The sequence below is a fragment of the Notamacropus eugenii genome, chromosome 2 (genome assembly GCF_028372415.1).
Source record: "Notamacropus eugenii isolate mMacEug1 chromosome 2, mMacEug1.pri_v2, whole genome shotgun sequence".
Lineage (NCBI taxonomy): Eukaryota > Metazoa > Chordata > Mammalia > Diprotodontia > Macropodidae > Notamacropus > Notamacropus eugenii.
The window spans coordinates 303,641,863-303,650,196 of record NC_092873.1 but is presented as its reverse complement, the minus strand read 5'-3'; positions in this window follow the sequence as shown (position 1 = coordinate 303,650,196).

The window sequence follows — 8,334 nt, the reverse complement described above, 5'->3', positions numbered from 1 at the left end:
TGTCTATATAGAGGTAATAATTGAATCCATGGAGTGGAAAAAGATGAGATCACCAAACGAAATAATATAGAAAGAGAAAAAAGAGGGCCCAGGACAAAATCCTGTGGAACACCAAACTTTAGGTTAACCATTGTTTCCTGAATGAAGGTCTAGCAAAGGAGACTGAAGTAGTCAGATAAGTAGAAGGAGAACTAGGAGAGAAATGTGTCCTGAAAACCCAGACAGAAGAGAGTAACTAGGAGAAAAGGGTGCTTGTCAAAGCATGTAGAGAGTTCAAGAAGGATTAGGGTCTGTTTCCTTACCTGTAAAATGAGGGGGCCTTCAAGACTAGATGACCCCTAAGACTGTTTCCAGCTCTGTGATGCTATAATCCCAGGCTTCCTTTTATAGCTGAAAGCAATGTCTAACCTTGCCAACAACAGCAAGTAGAATTTAGCCCATTTCTTAGCTAAAAGCAAAGCTCTCCCTCAAGAAGCCTGAGAAAGAAAGAAGAGAGAGTGTAGGCTTGGGGGCCTTATTAGAAGAATGACTCTGTTTCCTTCCTCTCTCAATGGCAAGGATCCCTATATTACTTTTATTACTTTAGTTTCCTTAATAGAAAAATAAGAACAACAGCATATGTCCTACATGCTTCATAGTGTTGCTGGGAAGGTCAAATACAATGATGTATAGCTTGGTACATGAGAGTAAGGTAAATGTCCTTATCACAGGCCCAGGGATTTGGAAATGGAAGGACCCTTAGAAGTCACCTCCAACAAGCATCCCCTTCATCATACAGATAAGAAAATGAGCCTCACAGAGCTTAATTGTCTTGCCCAAGATACTCTCCAGTTAGAGACAGACTGGTATAGTGCTTAGACACAGATGATTTAAGACAAGGCTTGGGGTCAGGAAACTTGGTTTGAAATCCTTGATGGACATATTCCTAATTGGGCCACTGAACTGGAATCTCAATTTCCTCATCCTATAAAATAGGGATAATGATACATACATTGAGGAAACTTTTTTTAAGACTATAGACATGTGTGTTATTTTTATTATTACTTGCAAGTGGAACTTCATTGTTTCTAAAGTAAGTATTGACTGATTGATTGACTGGATCTTTATGAAGTCTACCCACTTCCGACTTCTGTGGGTACTTAAAAGAGGTTCTGGCTGAGCAAACAATACATAGCCTCAAGGGCCTCAGGTTGCCATGGTTACCCCTCTGGGTAATACTGCAGCTGTTCCCTGCTGCAGAGCATGGCCCTTTATTTTTTCTGCTAGAGTGTTTTCCTGTCTCTCATTGAATGCTAGACACTATACAATATAATATATAGTACAGTAACACTATACTTTTCTCCAAAGGAGAGATCTTTTGGCTTCTGAAGCTTTGGTTAATTAGAGAAATAATGAACAACTTACTATGGTGCCGTTGTCTGTACTCTGGGTGGGGTGAATTAATGGCAAGAATGTGGAATAAGGATGAGAAATGATGATTCAGTAGGACATCTGAGAAAATGGATAGGAAAAAAGTTTGAGGGACTTGTCTAGAATAAGAATTTCCCTCCCTAACTGTCAGGATCCCCATACCAAGAACAACATTCTCTTTTTACTCCTATTAGGAGACACCCCATTTTCCAGAGCTAAGGCCCAGCTTGGCATAACAACTGTCCTTTGCACTCATCCTCTGGATGAAATTAGTCACAGCAAAATCCCAGAATTGTTTCATACCAGCACCAGGTGGTCCCTGAGTTTGGACAAGCACCGGCAGGACACCTGAGATTCTGCTATGAATCAAACTCGTCTCATTGTTGTTACCCATCATTGTCAGGGATACAGCTCACTGGGCAGCCACTTGTATATGTATTGAGATTTGACCACACTAAAGTAGCTCTCCTCAGTAGCAGAGGAAGCTCCAGCACATGTGACTTGTTTCCCTCCTTCAATGAAATAAAGTTTTTTGCTTATGACCACTGTTAGCTCTTTGGTTTTATTTTATTTTATTTTTGAGAATAACTGTGATTATGATAACCTGTGTGAGCTTGTTGGTATTTTCAGAGTTAACAGCAGTTACTTGACTTTTGGGTCATTTGTCTTCTGAACTGACATAGCTCTACAATCAAGTAACAAGCTGTGTGACCTTGGGTAAGTCACATAATGTCTCTTAACCTCCTTTCCTCACATTTAAAATGAAGGGTTTGGGTGTGTCTAAGGCCTCTACTGTATATGTGTATTTTCAGGTTAGAGAATATATGTATTTTTCTCCCATTTTGAAGAAATCAGGAAGAATTTTCTTCTGTGGAATTATGAAATAAAACAGTCTCTGTTCAATGCTTTTGATCATGCCCTTATATTGGGAGCAATGCGGATGGGGAAGAGGAGTGGGGCAGAACAGCAAGGAAATATTTTAGATTGATAACCTTAAAAGCCTCAAATTTACTTATTGATACTAGAATCCAGAAAAAAAATCCTTAAAATTTTCTATGACTAGATAATTGCATTTAAAAGACTTTTCTGTTTCTTGATAGTGGACCAGATGTTACTAATCCCTAGGAAACCATAGTTGGCTGACTGTGATTCTTTGTTACTTTTACATGTATCTTGCTGGAAATAGGAGAAGAAGAAGGAAGCACATGAATTCTTTTACTAGAAAGCAGTAGTATGTACTGAGAAAAGAAAAAAGTGTGGATTTATCTAAGAGGCTTCCTACTGTACACACCAGAACATCTTCCCAATTGAATAACTCAGTAATTCAACACTAGGCTGGGAAGGGAATTTAAAAATAAACTTGACAGCTTGAAAGGGCAAAGGAAGAAAAAAAAATCCTTTTTTTTTTTGTATTAGTAATGAACAGGGTAGTACAGTGGAAAAACAACCATAACAGCTAAATTTGGAGTCAGAGGACCTGGGTTCAAATCACAGCTTTATGTGACTTGGAAAAAGTCACATCACCTCTCTGGGCCTTAGTTTCCTCATCTGTAAAATGAAAGAGTTGTACCAGATGATTATAATAGCCAGGATTTATATAGCACTTTTGTAAAAAATACCATACAAATATTATCTCATTTTATCCTGGCAACAACCCTAGGAGGTAGATGCTGTTAGTCTACTGATTTTATACGTCAGGAAACCGAGGCTGAGAGAAATTAAGTGACTTACCTAGCGTCCTATATATAGTAATTATCTGAGAACAAATTTGAACTCAGATCTTCTCAAGTTCAGGCATTTTATCCACTCACCTGCCAGTAGGTAAATGCTAAGATGTCTTCCATTTCTGAACCTACATTATCTGTGTATGTCAAATTCAAACAAATAAACAAACACAAAAGGAAACTGGTTCTCAGATCATGGGAGAATGAAGGCAACTCTGAAAGTAGCCCTTAAGTTTTCTTTGTCTGACTTTTCTCTACTAGCTTTTGGCTTTTAGGAGCATCAGGGTTTTTTGTTGAACAACAGATTGCTAGGGCAATAGTCTTTCACAGCTATTTACTGTTACTAAAATCCTCTGCTGTGCTTGAGTGGAACCTTATTATGAAATCTAATTGCAGTTTCCTAAATCTGTATACTTAAATTCCATTCCTAGGAAGAATTGGTCTTAGTCACCATTTTTGGCTTGTACTATTCCCAGATTTTTTTGGCATGTTTTTGCCTTTTTCTTTCTTTTATAAAACTGTAACCAAAACCCTGGGCAACTTTAACAAGATTAAAGGACATGGGGGGCTTTGAGACTATGCTTGTGTGTCTTTGAAGGGTGTGAATATAGATTGAGTACTATCAGGGATGATTTGTTTGTGTAAGGCTTTGTTAGAGCTGAGTTTCATCCTAGGACTCAGGTCTGTGTAAGCAGATAGCTGGATCTGTCAGAGGTTCAATGATATCCAAACAGAACTGAACAAAGACTAGAGATTAAGACCAGAGACCCCTAAATTTAATCCCTGTAAGTGTAGCATGCACAGCCCCCCAGGAGAATCACACTTACCTTGAGCCTCCGAGATAGTAACTATTTAGAAGCCTGAAAGATGGCAGTAGCTAGAAGCAATGGTGGGATGGCAACAGTTCTTGCACCCTAACTTTCTGGAATGGCCGTGGAGAGACTGTGTCAAAATCTGTCTGCCCCAGAGATGGTAGCCAAAGAAAGAAAAAATGAGTAGTGCTGGAGAGAGAAAACCAAATGGCCTGAATGGTGGCAGTAGCTGAGGGCAAGGGTAGAGTGGTGAGGTATTAAAATAGGGTCAGGGATGCTCACCCACCATTGGTGTTCACCCATCACCCAGTTCTCACCTGTAACTCTAAAGAATAGTAGCATGCCCAGTACCCACACCCTCATAAAATTGCCTCAGCAGATAGGCTAAACCAGGTTAAGGATAACCAACAGGCCTCAAACCCATCAGTGAGTTAGGCAGATGTCTATCCCAAGAATGTAAATACTTTCCCTGGCTGAATGGGTGGATGAGAGATATTTCTTCTGCAACCATCAAGGCAGCTGAAGCAGATGCTGTGGAGAACTTAGAGCTTAGTTAGGCATCAAAGATGCCAAGGTCATTCACTGTGTCTCAGGCCATCACCAGGTATCCTGACTTTTGTCCTGCCACTGGACTTTGATGGCAATGGAAGAAAGAGTGAGGCTGATGACTTTGTGTAACTCTGCCTCACTTAAATCCAATTCATGGGCAAGTCAAGAGATCGCTTTTCCTTTTGAGTAATTACGGAATTTGTTGAGAAGGCCTTATAATGTTTTAGACCTCAGTGTAATCAGTATGTCATCTTCAACAGAAACATTGTAGTGGCCTAATGGGTCTGGTTAGTATGGACCACAGTGGCCTATGAGATTTGCTTTTGGCTCACAATCTTTTAGGAACCAATCTTGAATTCCTACTATAAACCCAACCTGGCCATAGTGTAGAATCTTTCTAATATGTTGTCTTAGCCTACCTGATAACATTTTATTTAAAATATTCATGTCAACATTCATTAGGGTTCTTGGTCTACAGTTTTCTTTCTCTATTGCTGATTTAGATTGTAAGACTCTATTTGTGTCATAGAAAGAGCTGGAACGGTGCCTTCTTTTGCTATTATTGCAATCAATTTAGCATGGGAAAATATTTTTGTTTGCTAAAATTCATTTGTGGGTCTGTACGGTCATGGAGTTTTTTCTTTGCAAGCCCATTTGTGACTTGTTTAATTTATTTTCTGCTCTCGGATTATTTACATAGTCTATTCTTTCATCTGTTTATCTGGACATTTTATTTTTTGTAAGTATTCATGTATTTCCTTTCATTTTCAGCTTTATGTGTATAAAATTGGGCAAGAAACAAGATAACCTATAAATTTTGCAATGACATTAGTTTAAAAAGCAGTTCCTAGTTTTATTTATCAGTTCAATAATCTTTTGCCTTCATTTAAAAAAATTAATCTCACCTTTAATTTTCAGATGTAAGGAATATAATTTGAGCATTTTACAATACTGACTATCTACTCCTCCTGGATATGCTTTTCTTATTGGGTTTTCATGATACCACCCAGATACAGTTTCTATGAGTCTCAAGAGGGAGGTCAGGAAGAACATCTATGTTTATCAGTTTATGATCTGGTGAACATTCTCTTTGCTGCCATGGCCACCAGGTGGCAATATTGGCCTCCAAATTATATACTTGTGGCACTATATGAACAATTACAAAACACTACACAAATATGGACTGAAGTAATTGGAAAAGTATTAATTGTTAATTTGTAGGCAGAGCTGATATAAGTATGCTATAAGAAGCGATGAAGGGGATAGTTTCAGAGGAAGCTCAGAAGACTTGTATGAACTTATTCAAAGTAAAGGAAGCTTCCAGGAGATTGTTTTACTAAACTATGTTTTGTTTTTTTTCTTTTGTGACAGTCAGATGCACCTTTGGAAGCCCCCTATTCCTTAACAGCACAATCATCCTCTCCCTCCTATTCATGTGGAAGATAGACTTAGAAGAGAAGGTTCACTTACACAATTGTTATTTGTATTACTGGCTCATCTTACAACCTCTTCTCACCAAAGTGGTCATGTGCTACAATGGATAGAATGCTTTGACTAGAGTTCAAATCTTCACCTAGATACTTACTAGCTATATGACCTTTGGTAAGTCACCTTCCCTTTATCTGCCTCAGTTTGCTCAACTGTAAAATGGGAATAATAAGAATCTTTACTTCATAGAGCTGTTGTGAGTATCAGAGAAGAAAACATTTGTAAAGCAATTCTCACAGTGTTTGGCATGTAATAGGTGCTTAATAATGATTCACTTCTCCTTCCTGTTTTGAACTGTCCTAAATTCAAGGCTTAAACTCTCCTGGAGTGGGCAAGCAGCCATTGGCAATCTCTAGACAGGTTTACAAGCCGTTGAGGAAAACTGACAGGTTGAGGATGACCAATAGGATGCAAAGCTGTCAGTGAGCTAGGGGGATGGCTACTCCAAGCATGTGAAAACTTTCCCTGCACAAATAGATGGATGAGAACAAATTCTTCCAATGGCCATGAAGGTGGCTGAAGCAGGAGTTTGGAGCTTGGTCAGGTATGAAAGATACCAAGGTCATTCATTGTAACCCAGACCATCACCAGTCATCTGGACTTTTGTCTTTCCAATAGACTTTGATGAATCTGGAAGAGAAAGTGAGGCTGATGATTTTGTGCAACTCTGCTTCACTTAAATCCAATTCACAAGCTAGTCAAGAACACCACCCCATGATGTCATTGGTCCTCTAAAAAATGAAGGACAAACAACAACTACAAGACATGAAGAAGAGCAAAAGCAACTACTGAGGTGGATTAGAAGTGAATATGGCAATGGTAAGACCATATACTGGTATGATTATATGTGATGATAAACTGAGAAAATCATGGAGTCTATAGTATGGTCAATATCCCTAGAATAAATTGACAAAAAAGTTAATCCATTTATGTATAATAGGGTATGGTATCCATTCATTCCCTCTTCCCTATTGGAAATTCTCCCTAGACTGAAGGGAAGTAGAAGAAAGAATGGTAGATTACGTAAACAAGAATTCACAAGAATGAAAGTCTTTTTTTTTTTTTTTTAACAAATATGTCACTCATAAAAAAAGCAATTAAAACACTGTTAATTGAAGGTTTCTGCCAGGGATGTAGTATACAGAAAAGAGTGGAGGATTGAACAGAATTATAGGGGATGGAGGAGGAAGAAGAAACCAGAGAAGAAGACAGAGAAGGACCAAAGCAGGACTACCAGTAGGAGAAGTGAGAACCAGGTCAACAATAACCCTCTCTGAGGGCCAGGAACACTACATCAGCCACAAGTACTCCACTTTCATGATCTAGAACTTGCAAATTCTTTTACCCTATAACAATTTCCTGATTCCCAGCACTTCCTATGCCCCTTTCCTCCCAAACCTGTTGTTCACTCCACTGTGACCTGAAGTCTTTCCATTCATCACTATTTTGCCTGGTCATCCTCCCCATTCTAACTATCTGTTCCTCACTTTCCAATCTGGACCACTTAGTGAACCAGTTCAACTCTTCACTCTCATTTGCTCTCAAATTTCTTGCCCCATCATCCTCTTTCTGACAATCTCTGACTTTTGAGTAGTCCCATCATCTGTCTACTTTGCTCCTACTCACCTACCCAAGACTTAGAAAAAGTCCTCTGTCTGTACTAACTGGATCCTCTACAAATTTACATAATCTAATTTCAACTGAGCCCTCATTGCTACAAAGCAATCTTTTAATCCTTCCAAATGGATACTTAATCAGATTGGTCCTTCAATAATCCCTCTTTCTCCACTAATCTTTAATCTTTCCCTTTAAATAGGTTCCTTCCTTGGTACCTACAAAACATTTCCAAATTTTCCATATGCTAAAAGACGAAAGCAAGCAAACAAAAATTCTCGTTGAAACACAATTCTAAATATGGTACTGTTATCTCTCCACCCTTTCATACAAATTCCTTTAAAAAGATATCTACAGTCATCTTGTCAATTTTATCTCTTCTCATTCTTTTCATAACTCTATGAATTCTGGCTTCTGACCTGGTCACTTCACTGAAACTCCCTCTCCAAAGTTATCAGCATTATCAGCAATATTATAATTGCCAATTAACTGGCCTTTTCTGAGTATTCATCTTTGTTGACCTCTTTACTGAGAATGACCATATTGACCACCCTCTCAGCCTGCATACTCTCATCTCTCTGGGTTTTGGGGACACTGCTGTCTTTTGGTTTTCCTCCTAAACCAGGGATATTCTGTGAAGTTTGGATTCAGTCAAAGCGCCACCCTTGAGGACCTAGAGGGCCACATGTGGCCTTGAGGCTTCAAGTTCCCCACCTCTGTCCTGACCAGTCTGACTT